The following is a 27,988-nucleotide window of genomic DNA, read 5'->3' as shown; positions in this document are numbered from 1 at the left end:
TTTTTCCCATCACGAAACATCAATCAAAATAGTGATTAACAGAGTTTCATGATTAACCTAAATTTTATTAATCTATCTAGCACATGTATTGTACTTTAGGAAATTCAATCCATTAACTTTTAACCAAAATTAGGGCGACCTAATTTATATTGCGTAAATGGGTCATTCGCGGTCATTTTTTTGGGGGGAAAAAACAAGATAAAAAAAAATGTGTAAAAGTTAGATTCGAATAGTTTTTCCGTAAAAATATTCATTTATTCACTTTTTATTTTTAAAATCATATAATAATAAAAAATACTTATTAAATAAATAGTAAAAAATGCATGCATCGTGTATCCGTCCTCCCTCGTTATCGCATATTGACCGCGAAATACTTATTGACCGCGAAATCAAAATGGCAGGACGTCACGTAATTTTGTCATTGGGACTATTATTGATGTATATTAATGCCACCTTCGTATTGTCAAAGGAAGAGAAATCATGTGTCCGTGGCTTTCGAGTCTGCAATAAAGTGTCCGAAACCATGCTGAGATGTGGAAGGGGTGTGAGATGCATCACAGTGTACGACCCCACCACCATTGTGATATGCCAGTCCCCATCAACAGTAGTACGGGTTGGGTCAGGGGCTGGCATAAGCATCAATGGGTGCAAAGTTGAAGGTAAGATTTATTATGAATCTCTGTCTAAATATATATATTGTATCTTTTGATGTCGTTAATCATTCCCCCCCCTTTTTTTCCCTTTCTGTTTATTGCATATAGACACAAAAGTATATTTATTTCTCAAAGTATCTTCGAAACCACTGTTAAATTACAACTAAATACTTAAACGTATGCCCAGAAAATTATACAAAAATATTTATTTTAATTTATTGTCAAATTTACCAACAAAATTCGTTTTACGAACGAGTGTATCCAACTAATAAATTTCATTTGTCATAAAAACGATGATAGAAAATGTCCCAGTCGTAGGTAAACAATTAAAAGTTTTAACAACATCCAAGAAGTGATGACAGCTTATATCAACATCTAAATGAATTTTGAGATGACCCCTTTCCGATAAACTTCCGAAGTGTTTAGAGGAGTGGTAAGGGATTTTTATATTTAAATTTTAATTTTTTATTCCTGATTGCAACTATACAAACAAGCTACATAAAAAAAACACCTATGATTTGAATATGATACCAGCTAGATTCATAATAAAGAAGCTGTATTTATAAATTGAATATGATACAAGCCTTTATATACATACAAATTGTTTTGAAACGGCTCCTTGATTTTATTAGAAACATCCGGTTCGTAAAAACAAGTGGAATGTAAAGTTAATTCTTACACTTTTCTTAAAACAGTTCTGGGAAAGAAGACAGGTGTGGAGAGAGAAGAGAAGATTATTATGAAGAAGACAGAAGAAAGCACAGAGACTGGGGAGGAAGCAAAAGAAAAGGCCACATTTGCCTTCAGGTGGTCTGTGGCAACCCCACCTCCATGTGAGGAGAAAGAGACCATCCTTGGTATGTTCATAATAAAGAAAGAATAAAAAAATGTGAAAAGCAAGAACATATACATCCCCTCATCTACAACCATGTTATAAAAAAGTATATATTTCCCTCTACAATTTTATAATCATGTAGGAAAATCCTTTGTTATATGTGAGACTTTATTATAAAAAATAAGAAAGATGTAGACTTTAGAGATGAGGGTTACTTGTGTTACTACAAATGCATTGGATGTTGAAGATAAGACTACTTCAAGTTTTTACATGTTTACAGTGCCCTCCTGTTATTAAATGAATTAATGCACATCTGTAAAAGTCTCTGATCTAGAAGTAAGTCTTTTATCAGAGACATATATATGCCTCTAACTTTATATAGATATATCAAATGTATATGAAAATGTGGTATGAGTGCCAATGAGACAACTCTCCATCAAGTTACCATTTTTATAAAAGTAAACCGTAATAGGTCAAGGTACAGCCTTCAACACGGAGCATTCGTAATCAAATATCAGAACAAAAAAAACTTATTACACATTAGAGAGTAAAACGTTCATGAGAAAAAAGTTGAAAATCATACACAGTGTTTTTATTTTTAACACATAAAACTATCGAGTTACTCTTATCATAAATATTTTTTTCCAGATAAACTCATCAGTGCAGTGGCTGGAATTACACTCACTGTGATAACCATTCTGGTGATCAGAGTGGTCAAGAGGAGGCAAAAGGTGGCCAGGAGAAGGGTCTCACTGAGAACACCCCACAGACCCATCATGAGGAGGTGGACCTCCACACCAAACTTGTGATTTTTTATGTTAAATGTAATGTAAATATATTTAGACTTAAAATTTAAATTATATCTGTGGTTTTTTTTTAACAAACTCTTTTGTGAAATGCATTTAAATAAAGGATTTCTCATATTATTATACTAATGACTGGGTCATTGCATGCAATACCTATAATTTTTTTTAATCACAATCATGCCCCCCTTGTATAAAAGTAATAATTTTAAAAAGGGGGAGACTATCATTTTGGGATTACTTCCCTTGGTACAGTATCTATTAATATTTTCAAATATATTGGTATTCAAATTTTGATAAAATAAAACATAATAAAAACATTTTAAATATGTATAAATATAAGGGTTAAATGTATGTATATACACTTTTCTTTATATCTTTTTTATATCTTCAATCAAAATTGTTATTACAACCACAGATATAATTTCAATATAGTGTAGAATAGTTTTTTTGTATGTACATATTTGTGTGTGTGTGTGTGTGTGTGTGTGTGTGGTTTTAAGTTAAAACATTTGTTTAGGGTTACATTTATAAAGATTAGATGTGGTATGATTGCTAATGAGGGAGCTATCCATCAAGTGAAAGGATCCGACATGTAACTATTGATCAACATATTGTACTGTCTTGAACACTGAGCAAATTACAATTTCAATGTATAGAACATCCTTTAATGTTTTTAATTTGATTATTATTAATTTCAAATATTTAAGTAGAAAACAACTGGATTTTTTTTTATTATTTTACCAAATATTTTCACACGGGTTTAAATAATATTGATACAATTGAACCACTTTTTTACTGTTTTTTTTTAGGAAGTAAACATTGATATCCATTGAAAAAAAGTCCTTCAAATAAATTTTACAGAAAATAATATAAACAATTTTACTCTTTCATAATGTGACCTTGAATAAACATTTTATCTGTGTGTAATAATGTTGTTTTTATTTTGTGGTAAATGTTTATTTTATTTCATGATTAGAAGCTTTTTTTTTAATGTATGAATAAAACAGTATCTGGGTGTACCTATTTTTTTATGATTAGTTTAGTTAGTATTATATGATGTTATGCTTTGTTATGAATGATTCAGTACCAGGTGTACTTTTTGTGTTTTATAAATGTTATTGTAGTTGTATTTGCTGTATTATCACATGTTTTATTTAAATGGTTAAAGGAAAGTATTAATGTGTCAAACATGTGGGGAGGGAGAGATAACTTTGTTTTTCACGGGGGGGGTGATTCTTTTAGTAATGTAAAAATCTGAATTTTTTTTTACTTATTCAATTTTGATTACTTATTTTTTTAACAATAAATAAATATAAAAAGCATAACCCATGTTTTTTTTCTCTATCGCTTATTTCTTATTAAAATATTCTAACATATTTATTTATCTTTACACGACTTAGTTATTTTCTTCATTTTTTTTTCTTAATTAGACATGATTGTACTGATAAATTTTCATTTTGAGTCTTTGTAATGTATTTTTTGTATTTGTTATATGTAATAAACATATTTTTGAATGTACAAATTGTGATTATTTCTTCTTTATTTGTAAATGAGCAATAGCTTTTTAAATTAGATTTTTTCTTCTTTACCTGGTGGAAACAGCTGGTTTGTTTGCTGATTTGACGAAAAGAAAATATTGATAAGTGGGGGGGGGGGGGGTAGGGCTAATGAAACAGTAGTTCTAAAGAATTGTTTACGAACATCTTATCATACAAGACAGAAGACTGGATCTGGGTATTGCAGTGAGACATTAAATACCAATGAAAAAAAATCTTACAGCTTTATCAAAACAATAACATGATTCCAACGTAAGCAACTCTCACCAAAAAAAAACATATACACATACACACCCACACTAACAAAACATGCATTGCTTCATTCCTGAATCTTAAAATGAATGGTTATTGGTAAAAATCTGGAAGCCAGTACTGAGTCCCTTATCGTCATAATAACAGATGTTTCTCCAAACTTGTGTTTTTGTGCCAATGAAGAAGGTAGGTTATGATGATGGTTCAACTTCAAATGTCTATCTAGGTTTAAAACCTGTATCCTATTTTCAGATGAACGACTGCCCAGTCTTAGAGGATATCATAAATTGTTTTACTTCGATTGATCAATTATTGACGTTTGCTCACGCCTATGGAATGAATGATGACCCTTACGTAATTTCCAGATTAAACCATTTAAGGAGGCAAGCAAACCCATCGCATTTTCAGTGTTCAATATGCGACGAGGTGTCTAGTACACAAGTAAAGTACGAATTACACGCACTTGAGCACGATATGATAACGGAATTCAACATGGGCCTATTTGATTATCCACATTCTAGTTCTAACCATATGGATACTAATTCAGGAAATTCCTTTACACGGAAAACGATAAAAAGAAGTCGGAATGAAAAAAACACCGATTGTTCATACTCAACAAGAAGAAACACCGACACTGATGTGCCCATGTACAAAAAATCTCGTGTATCATCCCAAAATCAAGCAATCTCTACACATCAGTTTGGGGCGGGCATTGAGAGTGAACCTGCATACACATTTAGCCAAATAAAAGAGCGAACATACGCTAAAACTGGAGCCATTGACAAGACTTTTCAGGCCAAATTTACCAGTCAATTGCACGACAAGAAATTGTCAGACATAACAGAAGACCTACATGGTTTGTTCGACGATATCCTGGATACAGTACGTCAAGATTCAGATGCCAATAGTCTCGCTCGTGTGATCATAGAACACAACGGCTTGACTGATCCGATTGTAGTCTCTCTACGTGAACTGAACAAAATGGACTCATCAATAGTGATGGACGAAATAAGCAAGGTGTTACAAAGTAACGAAGAACTACCTGTTGACGACAGTTGTACGATTACAGTGGGTCGAATAGATATTCCATCGGGAGGCGGGCGACTCCGTATCACCAAATTGACGGGGGAAAACAACAGTCTAATGAGAAAACGTTCTATTGTGAACATACCCAGTACGACTATGTGCATGCCGATGGCTATAGTCGTGTGTTTTCTGAAAACATGTCGACTAGTTTCCCCCGTAGAATGGCGTCTTCTTACAGAGGGAGACTCTAGTTCCATGCCAGATAAAGTTTTGAAGCACAAATGTCACCCGCATTGGTATTATAAACACGTTGTAGAAAAGGGGAGGAAAGAATGTACTTTATTTTCTAGACGTCTTTGTGAATTGGTTGGAGTGAGTACAGAAAAACCGTGTAATATCAATGAAATAGAGCTTTTTGAAAGACTGTTAAACATACAAATTCTTGTTATTTCAGCTAAATTAGGGAATAAATTCATTCGAGTCGGGGAAAACGATTCACTGCGCAAAAAAGTGTTTCTCTATCTGGTTGAACAAGATGATTTCCAACATTTTACAGCTATTGTTAGTCTCACGGGCTTCTTTTCCTGCAATTATTTCTGTAGTACATGCTTAAAACCGTACAACAATAGAGACCAGCATTCGTGTGAAACAACATGTACTGTCTGCTGCAGCTCGGACTGTATAAACACGTCCAGTATAATGTCTTGTCGTACATGCAACAGGATTTGCAGATCACTGGAATGCTTTCGAAAACACGTAGAGAAAAAACAAACACGAAAAGGAGGATTATTACATTCGGAATGCGACAAACGATATCAATGTAAAATATGCAAAAAAATACTAGTTTGGGACGATCGTTCTCCCGCCATTCACCAATGTGGGGAATGGAAATGTCCTTGCTGCAACGAATATTACACGGGAGAACACCTGTGTTATCAGAGAAGAATTACCAAGGAACTTACCGATAATGTTATGATTTTTTTCGACACCGAAACGAAGCAAGATACATTATTACAGTGCGAAAACGGCTACCAACCTACAAATACAAGGTGTGAAAATTGTACGGGCAAAGGTAAAAAATGTGAAAAATGTAAACTGTGTCAGACATGTAGCAAATCTTGGTGTGGTTCTAGCGAACACACAGTAAACTTTATTTGTATGCAGACGGCTTGTGACCTCTGTAAAGATAAGCCAATACTACACAATACTAAATGTTCGTATTGTGGTGTTCGTTGTCCGCTTTGTTCTCAACGTGATAAGAAAGTTTTCAAAGGCGGACCTTGTGCTAACACTTGTGGGTTTCGAATGAAACTGTTCAAAGGTAGTACCGCAACGGCCGAATTCTGCAGAACAGTATTTTCTGACCAATATAAAAATGGGATTGTCCTCAGTCACAACGGAAGTGGTTACGATAACTATTTTCTTCTTGAATGGTTACTCTCCAACTCCATCCGTCCAGAAATAATTTTCAACGGGAGTAAAATTATGTACATGTTAGTGCAACGTGGATTGAACATCAAGGTGTTGGACTCCTTAAACTTTCTTCCAATGAAACTTTCGAAAATTCCTAAAGCGTTTGGATTGACGGAATTGAAAAAAGGCTATTTTCCCCATTTTTTCAACAGAGAGGAAAATCAAAATTACGTTGGTTCCTACCCTCCCACCAGGTATTATGGAGCCGATTACATGAATACATCAGACAGAGAAAACTTTTTAACTTGGCACAAGTCACGCCAAAATGAAATTTTCGACTTTGCAAAAGAAATGGAGGCGTATTGTGTTAGTGACACGACAATTTTGAGAGAAGGTCTATTGAAATTCAGAAATCTAATGTTACAAGTCACTGGAACAGAAACCGAGATCACCGATCCCGAAACCGGACATGTAAAAATAACGTATCCAGGCGGGGTAGATCCACTTGATTACGTTACAATAGCCAGTGTATGCATGGGAATATACAAATCGAAGTTTTTAACCGAGGACTATGACATACAAGTAACTACTCTCACTGCAGACCATGTCGAATGGAAACGTATGAAACCTACAGAAGAGGGGTTCGACGTGTGGCATGATGGTAATTGGTATTCGTCCAATACCTATTTATCTGAAAACCCTCAACATAGATTCGGAAAAAGAAAATTCGTCAAGAGCCCCCTCGCACATGTACCTTCTGAGGGATATACCAAAAGATACAATCACAGTAAAATATCGATTGCTTGGTTGGAATGGGTCAAGAAACAGAACAAGATTCATATACAACACGCTCTGAATGGAGGTGAATTCAAGATACCAGGGACGAATTATCACACCGATGGTTACTGTCGGGAGACCAATACAGTGTACGAATTTTTAGGGTGAGTTTGTGAATGAAGTTGTGCCTTAAAATATTCTTAAAAATTTGGTCGCCGCCGCCGCCGCCCGCCCTCCGCACGCGCGCGTAATCAATTACGCGTATTCCATCATATGTTATAAGTTACGCGTTATTCATGACGCGTTCTAAGTTACGCGTAGTGTAGAACGTATTCATTTACGGGTATAAATATTTCATGGTACCGAAAACGTGTGTTAATTTCATAAAAAGTTCGGTAAAATGTTTTGCTGTTGGTGTACCATATTGCATACTCATGTGTGTCATTGCATGCTCAAACGTTCATGGTATTGTTCAATTTTCTTTTTTTTTACAGTTGCTGTTTTCATGGTTGTCGTGTATGCTACCCAAAAGATAGATCGGAAACGAAACATCCACTTACTAAACAATCCATGGAGGAGTTATATGTTGTCACAAAAAAGAGAGAGTCAACTATTCGAGATCTTGGATACAGATATCGTCATATATGGGAGCATGAATTTAGACAAGATATTGACAAAAAAGACGATCTTAAAACGTTCATTGATAATTTGGATTTGGTGGAGAGAATTTCGGAGAGGGAAGCATTCATGGGCGGAAGATGCGACGGGACGAAAATGTACTGCAAAGCAGATATTGGAGAAAAGATTAAATATGTAGACTTTACATCCCTGTATCCATGGACTAATAAATATTCTCGATATCCTCTTGGTCATCCCGAAATCATAACGAACGATTTCAAAGACATACATAATTACTTTGGACTGTGTAAATTGAAAATACTGCCACCAAGAGGACTTTACCACCCTGTATTACCATATCGATGCAACAAGAAACTCACTTTTCCTCTCTGCAGGACTTGTGTAGAAGCGGAAAACAGAAGTACATGCACGTGTTCAGAGGAAGCGCGAGCATTCATCGGTACTTATGCTACACCCGAGGTGTTTGTAGCCGTTAAAAAAGGATATAAAATTATAAAGATTTATGAGATATGGCATTTCCCTGAAACTACAAAATATGACAAAGAAACGAAATCCGGGGGTCTGTTTTCAGACTATGTGCAATTGTTTCTCAAGATAAAACAGGAGAGTTCCGGATTTCCAAAAGAGTGCAAAACAGAATTAGAAAAGCAAGAATACATTCGACTCTATAGAGAAAACGAAGGCATACATCTTGACTATGATAACATCAAAGAAAACCCCGGTTTGAGAAGTTTGGCGAAGTTATGTCTTAACAGTTTTTGGGGAAAATTTGGCCAGAGACTGATCCTAAAGAGGCATTCATACTTCCACGAAACGGAATGTGATAAATTCTTTCAGGTGTTGTCAGATCCGACGAAAATGGTAGAAAACTTTCACATAGTTTCGAACGATACCATACAATTAGAATGGTCACAAAACTCACTATTTCCACCTGTGGATGTAAAAACGAACATTTTCATTGCAATATTCACCACAATGTGGGCACGGTTAAAACTGTACTCGGTGTTAGACTTAGTCGGTAGTGAATGTTTATATTACGATACCGACAGCTGTGTGTATTTGTCTCGTAAAGGCACAAAAGAGCCAACACTTGGAAATTACCTTGGCGAACTGACGTCCGAAATATCACCAGAGGAAGGTCACATTGTGGAATTTGTATGTGGAGGCCCTAAGAACTATGCATACAGAACTTTAAGTACAGAAACATGCAAGGTGAAAGGTTTTACTCTGAATTTTACGAATTCAAACATAGTGAATTTCGATGCTATTAAAAGCATGATTTCTCGTGATAGGAGTGTGCATAAAACACTGACTAACCCAAGCAAAATCACCCGCCTTGCAACGCACAGAAAAATATATAGTCGAGAGGAAAACAAAAAGTACTGTATCACATACAATAAACGAGTTTTACTAGACAATTACGACACCATTCCTTACGGATATTGATTAAAGAGAGACATTTTTGTTTTACCACAATTTATTGAGAAATGTAGATAGTGTTTGTCAAAACAAATAAATTCAATATTTTAACCAGTGTTTCTTTTCGTTCGTATTTCGCATGCCGGGTACAACGTCACGCCTTCCTCCTCTTCTCTTAACGAACAGTCCACCTGATTGTTTGAATTGACACTTTCTTTTTCCTGTTATTAACCTTTTAGGTACATGTAGTTTTTCTAAAATGTCTTTGAACGTTTTTTCACCAATTGGCGTGTTTTCCCCAGGACACACAGAATGGCGAATGAGATCAATAATGTGTGACCCCTTAATGCATTCTCCATTAACGACCAATTCACCTTGCCCGTTATGACTCAGCTCGTTTTGATCTTGAGCCACAATGAACTTGTAAAGTTCCACAGCACGTTTGTTCATCCTTTTAGGTATAGAATGTACTATCATTGACAGCAACGTACTATCGTTTTTTTCCCCTTCGTAGGTATCTTGATCCATTTTTTTCCCATCTGTGTCTTTCTTGTTCGTTAGGGATGTCTGTTTCATTAAACGATCATAACGTTCCTTTGATATCAGCATGAGTTCCTGGGCCATTACTGTTCGTTCACCAGGGGCAAAATTGGTTTGATCAAGAGTGCTATCAGAATCGGATGTCTCACCAAAATATTCCTTTTTCGCCTGTGTGCAATCGATCGGGAACACAGGGCACGAATGTTCAACTGGTAAGGTCGGAGTTTTCTTATATGATGAGGACTCATATGCAAAACACCTCTGTAAATATTCAATGCTATTTCCGATAAAATATCGATTTGCTCATTCGTTGCAGACTGAATCAACACTTTACGTTGTCGGGATTCGGCATGATACAAAAAAATAAGAAATGTACTGTATGATCTGATTCTGAGTGACATTTTCTAACGTAATGATGTCATGTGGTAGTGTTCTCTACTTTTATTCACTTTGGTGTATACACTACTGTGACGTCATCAGATGGGAAGATCGACGTTCGTAACCGATACCTTTTATCCGTATACGGTGATAAGTCACATATGAGATATCCACCAATTGAAACAGAGCTAATAGCTTTTTCGTACGCCTCTTTGAAATAATTCACTTCACCTGGAAAAGCCTGACTTGCAAAGGCAAGGAGTTGTTTTTTATCCCTGTTATTAGCCATCAGGACGAATATATGAATATTTAAACTTATGGATCTAAAATGTGTTCCTTTTTCAAACAGGTTTTGTGTGATGTAAATCACAGAACAGTTTCGATGGTGCGATAGAACCGTAACCAGATGTAAAGCGTCGTCGCTTTTGCTTATTAATCTCATCATGTCATCAAGAACAATGACCGTGTGCTTCTCAGGGTTTGTCCATTCAATGAGATCACTTCGAGATGGTAACCCCTCGTGCAAGTCGAAATTGGGTATTGTATTTTCAGCTTGTTCTAAAGTAGGTTGAAACTCAGTATAACAATAGACGATTCTCACCGGAGGTATCTTGAACATGGTTGATGAATGTTTTAGTAGTTTCATAACAAAAGTTGTTTTCCCACTTTGCGTTGCACCCGATACCATACAAGTGCATGGACTTTGGAAAGGTAGAAGCGTTGTCGACGTTTCCATGACGGTGTCTAAAGTATGTGTGCGAGGATAGGTTTGAGGAGAGACAATTAAATACTGTGAAAAATGACTCTATATTTTATTAACAAAAACTAAAATACGTATTAACAAAATTAAGAACAATACGGTCGTTAACATCATCATCTGAATGAAAAAAACATGCAATATCTTCTAATGAATAATTTAAACATACAATCAACATTAAAAAAGTTAAAACAAATAAACCACAGTGAGAAGAGTTCTTCGACTGCACTTGAACATTAAAACATTCGTACTTTCTCACGTTAGAGTTCAAAAAGAGATTTAATTCTTCACCATAATATTCTGGCCGGTTCCCGAAACTATCAAAAAACATCCCTTCAGATTTGTTCTTGAACACGATGCCTAACCAATGTTCTCCTGGTCGATCGGCGCTGTCGCTGTTAACGATATAGGCACTAGGGTACTGTGTCATATCATCCGTTGGTAAGCTGTTTCTAGCATACACTCCTTTCACTAAATTTTGTAAACACGGATTTGATCTGATGGCACATTCTAACTCGTATCCATTCATGATTGCACGTAACGAACGTTACGTGATTTGTCTATTTCCAGAAACGAACCAAATACTCCGAAGGCAATACAGGTAACGGCTGTAGGAAGTGCAGTACTGAATTTCATTTCAAGTCTCACATTTCCATGTTTAACCAAGTTTATATAGTCCTCTCCCAATCCGCTTGGGTCCAATTGGAAAGCATATAAGGTGTAACCCTTACCAAAATCTTCTCTGGAAATGGTAAGTCCGGCATCTTTATTTAACTTTTCACAGGCTTCAAATAAATTAGTGTATGCCACTGCATATTGTCGATTATCTCCAAAGTCCAGTTTTAAGGGTCTTGACGGAACGCTCTCTCCATTGACATATAGACCTACGTCAGTGGCGTTGTAGTGATTAAAAAAGAACGGATTTGTCCCATAAGAACCGTTACCGCTATCTTGTGATATTAAACCAACCACCAGAGTACTAGGGCGAATGGTAAATAGATTGTCCCAAATGAACTCACTTGAGGATTTGTTGATGGTGTTCCTTTTGACTTCAGTACGTTGGAAATAGTAGCGTACAGGTTTTATTTCGATCTGTTTCATATGATTAACGAGGATACCAGGATCGACTTTAATTTTACAGGCCTTGTAAACACAGTCTAATAGCTCTAACTTGTAGGCAGCACCATCTTCACCTGATATGACAAAAAACGGATTGGTAGTACGATACAACTTAATCGAGAGGTCAACACCTTGAATTAAATGATGGTCTAATGAAAATATATCTTCAAAAAGCGGTCCTTCCATTTCGAATTCTCTGCTTGCCTTGATAAAATCTCGACGAAGGACTAGACCTGTGTTTGCTCCTGATTTCCCATCTGTAGAAGCTAAATTGCCGATATCTTTCATAAAAAGCTGTGACTGGAGTTGTGATTTCTGCTCGTCTGAACCACTGTTCAAAATCGTCTTAAGGTAAGCTTTCCAAGGGTAGTTTGAAGTGCTCACGGAGACAAGTTTATTGTTCATATACACATCGATTTGTGACCACATGGCTTGGAGTGGTAAATTAACAATACTTGTCGTATCCGTGTCATCAAAGGCACTACCATCACCTTTGACGATCTTTGCACGAACGTACAGTCTACTCCGTCTCAAATCCATGTATTCAGGACCTTGTCCAGAAATGAAAAATTCAACTGTAGAAGCATCTGATGATGTAAAGTTAGAAAGCGGTCTTGTTTCTGAATAAAAAATCCTGTCGATCGCTACTTGATTTTTAGGTTCATCGAATAAATCTAGCTCCATTGGTATGTTAATGTCTGTGTTTTCATCGTTCAAATAAGCCATTATTTTGTCTTTACTCTATCGAAAATGGATGGGGTTGTGTCGAAATCTAATCTGCGAACTCTGTTTTGTTTTCTCCTCTTCCCGAGAGTTTTTTTTTTCTTAGAGCTTTTCTGTGCTCTTACTCCTTTTGAGTTGACGATTGAAATGCTTTGTTTTTTTTGAGTTTTTTCCTTTTATACCCTTGGACATTGAACTTGACTTTTTCCTTCCAATGTACGGAGTTTTGTCTTGCTTTTGGTGTTTTAGTTCCGATTCTGCGCGGTCCTCAATTGCAACAGTTGAAGCCACCAGTTCTACTTTAGGTTCGTTTGTCGGTAATTTATTTTTCGGAAAAACAAACCGACGTTTCCTACTGTAACGTTTCGATAAACCGCCTCCTGACTGATTGTTTACACGCTTCTTTCGATTACTCGCTTTTTTTATTGATTCTTCCCAAGCTAGTACATCGCTTACGTATGGTGAATTGAACATTACTGCAGAAACGGATACTTTTTTAAATGAAGTGTCACGCAGCAGTTCTTGTTGATGAATGAGCTCGGTTGTCCAATTTCATCAGTTATATAGATATGGATTTGGTTCAGTCGCCCTAGACGTACAGGGACAAAATAGGGGACGCCAAATATTAAGTTTGTTTTATAGTGTTTCTGTTTGTTTACAGTATATTGCTCCGTTGTTTCTTTCTTTATGTAAACTTTTCGAAGAAGGGGTTTCTCTGAGGACCCCACAAAACTCTCTTCACAGATGTTTGAATAAACGTAGATATCCTCTATGTGCTTCGAAGTATCTTTATACGTGATACTTATTTCTGTCAACCCCACCATCCAATATCCTGTTAGATCTATTTGTCTATCCAGTTGTATTGTAAAGTTACATGCTGTGTTGTTTTCAAAAAGAAGATTTCCATCTGTTGATTTAAGAACCATGCGTATACTCATCTTGGCACCGAATGAAGAAAAACAAAGATTTGAAACTACTTATTCGTTTTGAATATCAGACATCGGTAACCAAGCGTCAAATTTTTTGGGGTAGCCAAGCCAACGTACCAAAGCTTGATTAATCCCATTCTGTTTCCGCTTTCTTAATATTTTTTCGATTTTCCATATCGTGTTTTTCTCGTCTTTTCTAACCTTCTGAAGTTCTGGATGATGGAAGGAACCAAGTATGTTTTCATTTAACAAATCTTTGAGTAAGTAAGTGGGCAAACGATCTCGGTAATATCGACGTCGAATTTTAAAGAGCTCTTCTGTCCATTTCTGTTGATACCCTCTCTGAAACGGATGACGTTTAAATGTAATCCTGACCAGATCATTAACTCTGTATTTGAAGCTGTTGTCTGGTTTCTTTTTTCCCTTTGATGACATTGTTTGCTCATCTTTAGTTCTCTTCTTTTCATTTTTTTTTTTTGCTAGGGTTTCGGGCAAAATATGCACTCAGTCGAACTTCATCTGCGTTTTGTTTGTTCACTTCGGACGGGGTATATCCACCTAGTGAACGATGCGGTCTTTTATTATAACTCGCCACCATATCCTGTATAACGTCAATGTATTTATACGTTTGTTTGTGTCTGAAATATGTGTACATGATTGTTTTAATACTTCTGATACTTCGCTCCACAACAGCTGACTTGGTTTCATTTTGAGAATAGTATGTGTTTATCCCTTCTTTTGAAAGATAACCGCGTACATACTTATTGACAAACTCTTTACCTAAATCAGAACGGATAGAGGTTGGTCTTCGGCTTCCAGATAGAATTTTTTTTAAAGCTTTCAGCACACTTTTATGTGTTTTATCTTTCAGGCTTTCTATCCACAAATGTTTTGAGAAGACGTCAATAACAAACAACAAATACTTCACACCTAAATTTTCACTCTGAAAGCTATCAAATTGAGCCAAATCTATTTCCCATAAACTGTCTATCGTGTTGACAACATATCTACTTCTTCTGAACTTACGCACTGTATTTCTGGATAAACTGTACGAGTCCTGATCCTGTAACCATTGCCTTATTTTATGTCTTCCTATTTTAAATTTTCCATCTTTTTTTACTATGCGATACAGTTTATCAGGACCTGTAAATGATGCCGGATGTTTTAGATCATACCATATTTTGTGTAAGTAGTCCTCATAGTTTAATGAACTCATTCTGACTAAAGATATTTTAAAGTAAGTTGGATATTTAAACACATTTGTTCTTCAAATGTTAATTGATTGCGGATTGTGTGTGTGTGTGTGTGTGTGTGTGTGTGAGTCATTTTTCGTTTTTTAGCCATTATTGAGAATTACTTCCAATGCGGCATTATGATATTTACTGCTATATGCATGAAAACCGTTCAGAATGATTTTGATTTCTTGTGTTTATACACAGTAAAACAAAAAACAAAAACAAAAAAAAAACAAAAAAGACTTGATACATATTCTAGATAAGTTTATTTTTTAAACCAAAAACTAATATATGTATAAATAATTGCTGTTGTCTATGATCTGTTCACATTGTCGGCTCTTTTCAAGGCTTGGTTAATAGTTGATCTTATTCTCAGTAGGTAATTCCATTGTCTTTTGTTTAAAAATATGCCACTTGTTATATTTCCGATGAAATGTCGAATACCTATCCAAACTTGTTTTTGGTGGGTGCAGATAGTCACTTTATATTGTTCTGGTAAATCAAACTGTTTTAGATATCCACATGATATGTTGTTGATTCCACTGCTCTGATAATCTTCTGCTCCTTTGATCTTTTTACAGTCTGTATAGTTATAATGCGCACTATTCTTAATCATTCCACTGGTCAAAGCTAAACTTGTAGACATTAATGCCAGTAGAACAACGACTCCAGTCCATTTTATAATGTTTATATGCATGGTGTATTTTTCATATATTGACGATATATTTGAAACCACACTTGACTGAGATGGTATTCTACCTCCCATAGAAAACGTTATAGGTGGCATCTCAGTTTTATCAACTAATCCAGTCTCACATGATACTGTTCTTGACATCATGTTGTTTCCCGAACGAGTAAAAGACCTAATGACAATATAACACGAAGTCAATGCTTTTATACACAGCTGTTTACAAAATTTCCCCGAATGGATTACAACTTGAACAGTTTAACATGCTCTCTTGTACTTGGTGATCTTCTCCTAAAATACAAGGAACAATGTTTTCCAGTTCTGGTACAACCTGTCTTACTTCAGTAAATGTTCCTTTAAGAGCTTCCCACTTATCGTATGTTAAAGAAATACCTTTCTTTGTTGGAACAACTTGGCTTGAATTGGGAATCATCCAACGCTGTCGCACGTCTACGGTTGGATATATTCTATTCACAGTAACGTACACACCTTTACCAAGATGAAATGTCATTTCGGGATTTCCGTCAACATCATCAATCATCTGACCTATAGCATCATCTATGTCACTAGCATACATTTCCAAAAGCACCCATTGTGGTAAATTCAAAGCTATTCCTTTTTTGGTTGGAATATAAGCACCTGTGGAGTTTTTCTCGTATTTACGAATATGGATCAACAATTTATCACACCATTCGTTAGGAACAACAAATATGTCTCCACCTATAGGTAACATACATCGATTTTTGCTCACTCCTGAAGTATCAGTTATTGAACTTTTCAAAAGATTAACCAGATTTGATTTTCCCTCTAAAGTAAGAGCAGAGCAAAAACTTTCGAATGCTTGTGCACCTCTTCTCTGAATAGTAGATATCAGCTGTCTAGTTTTTGAATACGAATTCGACTGTTGTAAAATATCTTCCTTCAATTCGTCAGTAAGTATTCCAGCCTGGTATAGATGGTCTGTTACAACATCCACCGGCGTTTCTTTAACCAATTTCACGTAATTACGCTGAAGAGAATCTTTGTGTTCTTTCTGCATGTTGTCAGTAACTTTGTTTCACTGAAACTGATGTCGTGAACAACTTTTAACAGTGATTTTATACTATTTAAATACTGGGAGTGTCACAATGATGGTAAAAACTATTATTCTAAATTTTTGGGGTTATAGTGTGTATGGTGTATATTAAATGTAATTAAGTTGTATATTTTCAATCTATGTTCTGGAGACAAAATAGGTGTAATTATCGTCTCAGTCGTGTGAATACGTCTTTTAAAACGATGGTGATCAATTGCAAACTGTATCCAATGACCTTTCCTTGCTTGTCGGTATGCAAAGGACCAAGCTATCAAGTGATGTGTTTTCTTTATTTCTTCTCCTGGTAAAAATTGAACCTTCAAATAATAAAAAAAGGTACATCATTAAAAATAACCGAAGCATGCATCAATTGAAAGATATGTTGGATTCTTTTAACATTTACTTACAGTTCTCCTTTCTTTCGAAAGTATGTTCGACATTGCAACCAGATATAGTTATCTCTTTTTGTTTGTTAAAACATCTGTTTATGTAGCTAATGCTTTTAAGTGTAAATCTATAAGGAGTGACAGTTATTCAAAATAGGGTGTGAAGGTTCGCATTGCATCAGTGTATTATTAGAGTGTTTAAAAAGTGAACATTTATAAAGTGCTTACACTTTCACCTCAAAATATTTATAACCCCTTCTTATTTTTAAAAAGAAAAAAAACTTTGACCCCAATATTTTATAACCCCCTCATATTTAGGGCCCCATTTGAAAAGGGGTGGGGGTTATAATTATGCACTCACACTCAAGGGGCTTTGGGTGTTCAGTGATACTACACTACTACTAGTAAATTATCAATTATTTACTAAAATGCATTATCAAATGTATGTTTTATCATGGAAATACTGTATCACTTCCAATGTCGGGATCTTGCTAACATGTTTAACCCCGCCACATTCTGTATGTGCCTGTCCTAAGTCAGGAGCCTGTAATTTAGTGGTTGTTGTTTGTTTATGTGTTACATATTTGTTTTTCGTTCTTTTTTTTTGTACATAATTTAGGCCGTTAGTTTTCTCGTTTGAATTGTTTTATATTTTCAGTTCGGGGCCTTTTATAGCTGACTATGCGATATGGGCTTTGCTCATTGTTGAAGGACGTACGGTGACCTATATTTGTTAATTTCTGTGTCATTTTGGTCTCTTGTGGAGAGTTGTCTCATTAGCAATCATACCACATCTTCTTTATATATATATATCGTATCGAATTGGTGTTGGGTATATTGATTGAATATTGAGCATATTATGTCATCTTCAGTTGAAACTGTTCAGCAGTGCCAAAAATGTACAAACACGCATTTGAAGAAATGCTACTCTATCTAATCATTTGCTAACGCACTCAGTTTTGATGTAATCACCTTCACAAAATACCCCTTCCCAACCACTCGTACAACCATGCAAGCAGAACCCAGTAATGAAGTCGCATAAACCGGATTCACATGTACTGTTACATTTCTGTCTACATTGGTTACCATAGAAGCCACTAATACAGTCTGCAAAGAGAATACACATATTGTAGTAAAATGAAAGAAACATAACAATTACCCCAATCTTACGTTGTCTCTTGTGGACCAGAACAGGTTTATATAATTTATAATTTCAATCTATCCCGGACGAGCTAGGGCATAATTCATGTAATTATAGTAGTAGATGTCAGTTATATGTGATGGAGGATTTCATAGTCTGTCCTGTAATTTACTGTTTATTCTAAAAGTACAAGTATATTGTGTGTTCAATACTATACTATACTAGTGTTACATTTAATAGAAAACATGTTGATCTCAGTGTAAATGATATTTCTAAAAAATAGTGTAAACTAAAATTAAAGCAAAGATTATTATAGATATAATATATACAACTTGATTCGCTGTAGATAATATTTACAAAGAAGTCTAAAAAAAATTGCAAATGTAGAAATGTAAATAATTATGAAAAAAAAACACATAGTTAGCGATCACAATTTTGCATATCCGATATTCATGAATTTACATCCAAATTTTTTTTTTGGGCAGTTTTGGATAAATTCAATATTCAGCGCCGATCAACTCGTTTTCGTGAGTAATGTGACATGAAATGTAAAATGGCAAAGAAAAAAAAGCTCTTTAAGAGCTTTCAAGGGCTCCTAAATTTTAAACTTTTTATGAAATTTATGTCACAGCTTTGTCGTTACAAATCTTGGATCGATTATCAGCGTCGATCAACCTTTTTGACAGGAGTACTAGTAATGTTTATTTAAAATATGTACACGCTTATGCTTGTTGCCGGATTTGTATGAAAAAGTTTAAAAGAAAATTGAATCATTGGAGTTATTGCTCTTGACCTGATAAATGTATGTTGTGGTCGAGGACATTTAACCAAGTCAGGAATATAAAAGTTGTTTTATGTTCGTTTTAATGTGTTTGAGCTTTGATTTTGCATTTTGATAAAGAACCTTCTGTTATGAATTTTTCTTGGAGTTCGATTTGTTTTGTTATATTAGCATTCCAGTTGGTATCATATCTTCTTTGCACGATATCAAGTCGTTTTAGATAAAAGTGGAGCTTAGTACACATAGGGATAAACATAAAATGAATGAACTATCCGTACCTTTGCAGTGACCATTTTCTTGATTACATCCTTGGTGACCGCATCTTGATTGACATGTAGAATTACATCTGTATCCGTAAAATCCTAGATTACAACCAATCGTGCAGTCTCCAGTCGAATTTTTACATGTAGCACTAAGACATTCTTTAGGACATTCCGTTTCGCAGTGCTTCCCATAAAACTCTAGGCCACAACCATTTATACAAGCACCACCTATGCCGTCACACATTCTATCAGCACAATTTTCACTGCAATAATTTTCGCAAAGATACCTAGTTCTTTTGGCATACCAACCCTGACGACAACCTTTAGTACAGAAACCTATTGCACCATCACATTCGTCGTCAATACAGTTTTCACAAGGTTTACAGAAACTTGTAAGAAATTCGCTATAATGTCCAGATTTACATATATGGCAAGTAGCTCGTGGATTCTCGTTATTTCTGTCCGTATATTCATGGCAATTTTTGCAGTGAGGGTAGTGTAAGGAACAATTGAAGTCACACATTGGAAGATGCCAGCCATGCTTACAACCCTTCTCGCATGATCCCGTTTCATTATTACAAGCTGAAAAATTACCTTCGGCGCAATTATCGCTACAAGTTTCTATGCAGTGATCACCATAGTATTTTTCTGCACATCCATTTATACAACCCGTCTGATTGCAAAGTGGCCCATTGTTATTACGTATGCAATGTTCGCTGCAAGGGCAGCAACCGTTTTTAAGTGGATACCAACCAATACTTTTTTTACAATCAGTACATAAGTCATTTGTGACATTGGTACATTCCGAAATACGACAACTACACCCGTCACCAAAGTATCCATTCTTACACGTTTTGCATTTTCCGTCACGCCGACAGGTTTTACAATTGTTTTCACACAATTCTTGACAATTTTCACCATGAAAACCAGGTTTACACGTGTCACATGTAAAGGCATCAGAACATGTGTCACATGTGGTGCGACACATGCCATCACAGTATGGACCGTAAAATCCATTTTGACATTTGCGACATTTTCCAGTATGCTGCAAGCAACTTTTCGTGCTACAATGAGAAGGGCATTTCTTATCACAATGGTCTCCATGCCATCCATCAACACAATTGTAACAGGTGGTCACATCAAATTGACACAAACTGCATTTTTCGTAATTGCATCGTTCAGTGCATCTGCTTCCACTGTATCCCGATTCACATGTCTGACACGTACCGTGTGGTTGATGACAAAATCCGTTACCATCAGGGTATCAGCAGTTTTGAGGACAAGTTCTGTTGCATTCATTTCCCCAGAATCCACCGTAGCAACCCCAGGCTGTACAATTTCCAGTATATCTTTCGCATCCATTTCTGCAATGGGGCGAAGGACATGTAAGATTACAGAATGTCCCCCAATAGCCTTCATTACAAACATAGCATTTTCCAGAAATGTAACATCCAACCATACAATGTTCAGGACATTTATATTCACACTTAGATCCATAGTGTCTATTCCGGCATGCAGTACAGTCTCCAGTAGTCTTATTGCAATCATAGCAGGACGGACATTCCTTTTCACACTTGTAACTGTAATGACCATGGCTACATTGTCCTGAACAATTACCGGTCATTTGGTCACATCCATACCAACAGTTTGTACAGTTATCTGTTAAATACACAAAATAAATGTGAATACCATGATACAATTTACATTAAGGATACAAATTGTATGTGTCAATTTGCAGTTTTTGATTTTTTATGTTATGACTATTAGTGCGGTGACTGAAAGCAGATTTTTTGGAATTTAATCTCCCCACCGAACACACACCTACATAATATATCATTGGAAAGAGGAAATCATGTACTATAAGAATGTTCCTGTCGTCAGGACTTGATATGGTCACATTTTTTTTAAATTGAGGTCAAAAGTCATATGTAAAAATTTGTGAAAATTTGGGTGGGTTTCAATTTTGACATTTTTTTCTATTTCTAAACTCTACCTAAATACAAATGATACTATTCTGGCTTTAGTAATGTTTGTTTTTATACATAAACCTTAATCATAGAGATTTTTTTTATCAAAAAAAGTCCTAAAACGACGTTATATAAACAAAACTTCAAAAATCAAGTTTTCAACCTATTAAATGTTAAGAGCACCTAAACCTTAGAAAAATATCAATTTCAGGTAAAAATCAAGTGTCATGCAGGACAATACTTTAAAATTATTTTTTAAACTATCATATTTGGTGAGGTATCAAACCAAAGCCATAGAACACTACAGTCAAATATGACCTCAAATTGAATTTGCGGATACTTCAGGTTTTTTTATAGACTACTCGTTGCTTTTTGTTTTTTTCTTCACAATTATTACTGCTACCATAGTATTATCTTTTGATGTGTAATTAACTCTGGTTACTATCTATTACATTATAGGTTTTATAACTATATCCCCCCTTTTTTCCCTTGCAACGTACCACAGACTTCAAAAGTATTCCATATAAAAAAAGAAGATATGATATGATTGCAAATGAGACAACTCTCCAAATGAGACCAAATGAGACATAAAACAATTATAGAACCCGTACGGGTTTCAACAATGAGTAAAAGTCATACTGCAAAGTCTTCAATTCCCGAAACGAATAATGTAAAACAAACAAAAAATCTAACGGCCTGATTAATGTACAAAATAAATAATAAAGAAACCAATATAGTATATAGAAACAAACGACAAACACTGCATTACCGTCTCGTATCTTAAAACTGACACATACAGATAGTGGCGGGTTTTAACTTTTTAAGGCCAACGATCCCCTAACCTCAGGACTAGATTCGTGTGTACCAGTGCAACAAGCTTTTATACCAAATCAACCCTTATCTCCATCATGTTCATTTTCATCAACTGTCACAATAACAATAACGGTACCATTTTTTCTGCACCAGATGCGCATTCCGACAATACATATCTCTTCAGTGATGCTCGTGGCCAAAATATGTGACATCCAAAGCTTATATTAAAGATGAAGAGCTATAATCCAAAAGTTCCGAAAAGTATAGCCAAATCAGTGAAATGAATCAGAGCTTTGCATTAGGGAGATACATTCCTTAATTTATAATAATTTCTAACATTTTGACATGTTTTAATATTTCTACACATTTCACTCATGGCCACAGGTCTGCACATGAAAGGTTCTGCTCAAAGCAAACACGTTATTTTGAGTTTTTCTTTACAAGTACAGACAAGGTATTGTAGGAAGTCCGAAGACATTTGTTCCTAAAAATTACCAGCTTCAAACCATCCCTATCAATTCATCCAAGATTTAACAGAGATCTATAAGGGGGTTTAGGAAGGTGTGATGACATCAATATGCTTGTCTGCAAAGATGCTGGGGAAACATCATACGAGAAGTACACACTATCTTGAATTCGCTCAATTTCATGGTTGGCAACACATTAGATAGCGTCGCACTTTATTTTAAGAAGCATAAAATCCATTGGCATTCAATGTTTCAACAAGGTGTTTTGAACCAAACTCACGGTACATTTGTAAAGCCAATCCTAAATGAAAAGGGGTGAAATAAAAAAGATTGCCTCAACAATTGCTTAGCATTTTCACAATTTCTCTGGTGCCATTTCATGAGAATAGTCTTGGCTGTATGCATTTTCATTGAGTAACCATAGAGTGAATTGCAATAAATACGAATGCATTGACTGAATTAAGAAGGAAGAAACAATTCATCCAAAGTTGGGTAGTCTTCTTTGGAGTTTCGATGTCTTTTCTAAGTAAACTTGCAGCGGAATTAAATATCTGTCCGTTATTTGTGTCTATTACAGTTTGACATTGAGATTTTGAGGTCAGTTTTCAATTGACTATAAGCTTATATGGCATCTAAAATAGTTAATTTGCTACTAAATAATATGTTATATGTTATATGTTGTTGAAGTTGTTTGACAACTGAATTTCTATAGAAATAAATGAGTTTAGACTGCATTTTTCATGTAGAATATTTTAAATTAGAATTAGCCTGAAGAAATGATCTATATTTATCAAGTAACGGTTCCATGAGGAATGACCATTAAATCGTTGTCAATAGCCAAAATAGAATTAGTAAAAGCAGTATCGTGTTCTGAAATATCTGCTTCCACGGGTTTGGATTTTTTTTTTCGTTTTAAGCAAATATTTTGTAATGCAACCAAAATGACAGAGTGCTTGAAGTTAAAAAGATGGACGGGAAACTATTTCAACTTTAACATTATCTGACACGGATAAAACATTTTTAATGCGCTCATCTGATTCAAACTTGAGTATTTTTTATCTTTCTAAAATGTTTTGTTGCAACAAAATATACAAACGCCCCAGATGAACGACTGCATTCTAGAACGTGTACACTGAATACCCGAAAATGAGGGACAACAGTAAGATAATTGTATGTCGTCAAGCTTCCTGCACGGAGTTCTTCAAATTAACAGCTATCGCATGAAATATCTTGATGTTCCCCTCATCCAATCTTTTATGCAATGCAGATACAAAAGTCGACTTCCCTAAACTGGTAAACTGACTTAAAATTGCAATCGAGGTTTTTTAGCATATTTTTTTATTTACTGCATAAAATTTAACGACTTTTGTCTGTTCTTTGGACTTAAATCGAGCAAGTTGCAAAGGACTTGACATATCACGTAATATTTACTGAAACTATCCGTCATTATTTTGATTTTACAATAAGACTTTTCTGACAAAGTATATTTGATGTTTTATAACAAAAAAACATAGAATATAAACATATACAAACAAAGTATATGGCATATAACAGTGCACTTTAATTGAAAATATGTGTATATAATCGCGAAAAAGGTAGTAATTTCATATATATCATTTGAGAGCAAATTATTGACTAATACACAAAACGTGACGGAAGGCAAGTGATTGAGTTCCGTGTTGAAATGAAGATTTTTACTCCATTCTTTTTCCATTGATTTCTTAAGTTTTTTTTCATATTTTGGTTCCGAAATTTTTATCACTTATTAGTTTTATTAAATACTATATGCTTAAAATATTATAGGAATTTTTTTATTACTACTATGAAGAAGAAACTAAAGTTTGAGTCTGAATTTGCAATTAAAATTACCTCAATTTTAAATAGTCTGAACTTCACAAATTTTATAGATTAGAAGAAAATAAAATACTGAATAGCATATTTTGACATGTAAAAATAGCTTCAGGAAAAACTATTTCAATTAAATGTAAGCAAACATCCCCATTTTTTTCATTTTGAAAAAGGGGGGTTGAAACTCTCCAATATACTACCAGTCATTAAAACGACTTTTTAGAAAAAAGTGACCGTACGAAATTCTGACGACAGGGCAAAAACTAAAGAAGACATTTTTGTCTTTAAGTTTAGACCAATTTTAGCCGTGTGTTATTTGGGGAGATTAAACTCGCGATCTAGACGACTTTTTACACTTCTGTCACCGCACTATATGATGTACGACTTACATATTTAACAATGTCTTTAAATAATTTATAATAAATAAAGGATACAAACTTTACGTCAAATTATAATGTCAAATAAAGGCAACATTAGTATACCGCTGTTCAAAACTCGAAAATCTATGGACAAAAAACAAAATCGGGGTAACAAACTAAAACTGAGGGAAACGCATTAAATATAAGAGGAGAACAACGACACAACATTAAAATGTAACACACACAGCAACGGACTAAGCATTAGACAAAATCCAATGAGAATAACAAATATAACATAAAAACCAAATACATGAATTTGGGATAGAAAAGTAGTTGACGACGAAACGACTATTAAAACTACAAAATCAACAATTAACCCTTTAAAAAGTTGAAAAAAACTCTACCTTCACACAAAGCGGCCGTGAATTGGTGTTCACAAGGTGAGAAAAGAAGGACATTGTGAGTATTCAGTAAATAGATAAAATCAATGCTTTTTAATATTTTTAACATTAGAAGATATAAACATGATTAAAAGAGGGACGAAAGATACCAAAGGGACAGTCAAACTCATAAATCTAAAATAAACTGACAACGCCATGGCTAAAAATGAAAAAGACAGAAAAACCAATAGTACACATGACACAACATAGAAAACTAAAGAATAAACAACACGAACTTGACAAGTTCAAAATCGGAATTTGTAAATGTAATTTAAAAGATGTAAAAATAAAATGCCATCAACGTTCCACAAGATTTCATTAAGGGTTATTATACAGTCAGACACGCATAGGTATACGTGATTTTAAAGCATTGCTATCATATTGTTTTTATTATTTTCATTTTTATTTTACACTGTACTTGCTGTGAAGAAGCTATTCATATTTGCGTTATTCGCAAAATAATGACAATATAAAACTATGAAGATTAATTGAATGAGTACGAAAACAAACGAATCTTACCTGTCGATAAAGAATCTTCTTCATAGTAGATGGTTTCGGCAAAGGACTGAACTTGAAGACCAAGAAGGGAAAATGAAATAAATCCTACTAAGATAATACCGGTAAAATGATACATGATGGGTTTGTCAAGTCAAATAATTATATATAATGAACCGTAAATTGATCAGTTTTAGATGGTTTGCAGTTCAAGGAGGTAAAGGTATGACATTTATTAAAAAGGACGATAAAATACTTAATACATTTTAATAGCTACCCGGAATTTTATCAAGTTGTTAGAATTTTAATTTACGTAGAAACAGAAATATGTGAAATTGTCCTCTCATATTATCTTCATTTATCTATATAAAAGAAAAGGCATCTGTGCTGTATTTATGTGAATCTACTGTCATATTCTAAAATACTTCATACACATCAGAAGTAGTAATAGAACAAAGAAGACAATGATGAGTTTATACTTCATGGGATTTTTTTTCTAGATTGACCATCTTTTCATTCAAATCATATAACTTAATAAAATACTTAAAAGGCGGCCATATTACCATATAAACAATGATTACCAATCAATATCAACAACCCCAGTGTACACATATGACACTCATCGTTCAAGAGTTCGATATAAGACACAAATACAGAACACCCAGGTTTATAACCATATATTATTAATCTCTTTGTATAGTTTAACTGTATGTCTTCTTGATTGTCAATAGGCAAATATAAAATTGAGAATGGAAATGGGGAATGTGTCAAAGAGACAACAACCCGACCAAATAAAAAACAACAGCAGAGGGTCACCAACAGGTCTTCAATGTAGCGAGAAATTCCCGCACCCGGAGGCGTCCTTCAGCTGGCCCCTAAACAAATATATACTAGTCCAGTGATAATGAACGCCATACTAATTTCCAAATTGTACACAAGAAACTAAAATTAAAATAATACAAGACTAACAAAGGCCAGAGGCTCCTGACTTGGAACAGGCGCAAAAATGCGGCGGGGTTAAACATGTTTGTGAGATCTCAACCCTCCCCCTATACCTCTAACCAATGTAGTAAAGTAAACGCATAACAATACGCACATTACTTAAACATTAGTTCTCGAACCATTTTGTTGGCATAAAAGTATTTCGGTTTGTTCGCGAAGCTTGTCTTATACTAGTATTCAACACTTTTAAATGTATTAAACACTAAGGAATGTATCGCCATAGTGTACCTTGCCCGGCCCTGCTATACTTTTTGTTCCTTGTGATATATAAGCTGTTCCAGATTTGGTTGTTCAAACACATGGATCCCGTGCATCACTTTTAGAGACATTCATTATCGAAATGCGTATTTGGTGATTATAAAGGGTTGTTAATGTATTTGTTTAATGTGTGTTTTTTTGTTGTTGTTGTTGATATATTTGTTTGTTTTTATAGTGATTAAGATTATAACACAGTGCATGTTGACTGATGTATTCCTATTTTTAACATGTTAACCTATAATGGCTGTTTGTTTTGTTCACACATCGTTGTCAATTTAATGAAATTCTATGCGACTGTCATACTGGTGAGAGGTTTAGCTAGCTATAGAACAAGGTTTCATCCACTATTTTCTACATTAGAAAATGACTGTACCAAGTCAGGAATATGACAGTTGTTATCCATTCGTTTGATTATTTGAGCTTTTGAATTTGCCATTTGATTAGGGATTTTTGTTATTATATTTCTTATTGTACGTTTTTCTTTAAACAATCCAAATTATAATGTACATTTCCCCTGTTAGGAAATTATTCCTCGATTGTCTCTTATTCCTTATAAGAGGTAAAAAACGGTAAAATAAAACTTTGTAAATATAATGCGTCCAACATGCTCTTCTGGGTTTTACCTTCGTAAGGAATGTCTACACGTAAACCTGTCGATTAAACCATATTGTTGATAGTAGAATTGATGGTTTTTCTTTTTAATTTGTTCAAAACAAGTTTAGTCTACTAGTGATATAGAGCTTGAAATATGCTTATGTATGTTTGTATATTGAGATAAAAAAGTCCTTCTTAATTTGGTTAGAGGATCAAATAAATTGACCAACACAGGCATAGTAGCAGTTTGGGAAACATTTTTTTTGTTAATTTAGAAAAAGCCTCTGTCTGTAATCAAGTTATTATCTGATAGGCTTGTCTTTTGTCCTTTTTTGTCCTTTTTTCAAATATTTC

The 27,988-nt window shown here is 34.7% G+C and overlaps 1 long non-coding RNA gene and 1 pseudogene across 1 annotated transcript; one reads left to right on the top strand and one right to left on the bottom strand.

The window, feature by feature from the left end:
• The window catches only part of LOC143079768 (uncharacterized), a 36,166-nt pseudogene extending 10,208 nt beyond the window's left edge, over positions 1–25,958 (bottom strand).
• Positions 527–3,816, top strand: LOC143079767 (uncharacterized). Its single transcript, XR_012979477.1, has 3 exons — positions 527–659; positions 1,349–1,510; positions 2,137–3,816. It is a non-coding gene; the product is annotated as an uncharacterized LOC143079767 (long non-coding RNA).
• Positions 25,959–27,988: the final 2,030 nt, after the last annotated feature.

Source organism: Mytilus galloprovincialis, chromosome 6 (genome assembly GCF_965363235.1).
Source record: "Mytilus galloprovincialis chromosome 6, xbMytGall1.hap1.1, whole genome shotgun sequence".
NCBI lineage: Eukaryota > Metazoa > Mollusca > Bivalvia > Mytilida > Mytilidae > Mytilus > Mytilus galloprovincialis.
This window is presented reverse-complemented; position numbering and strand designations above follow the sequence as displayed.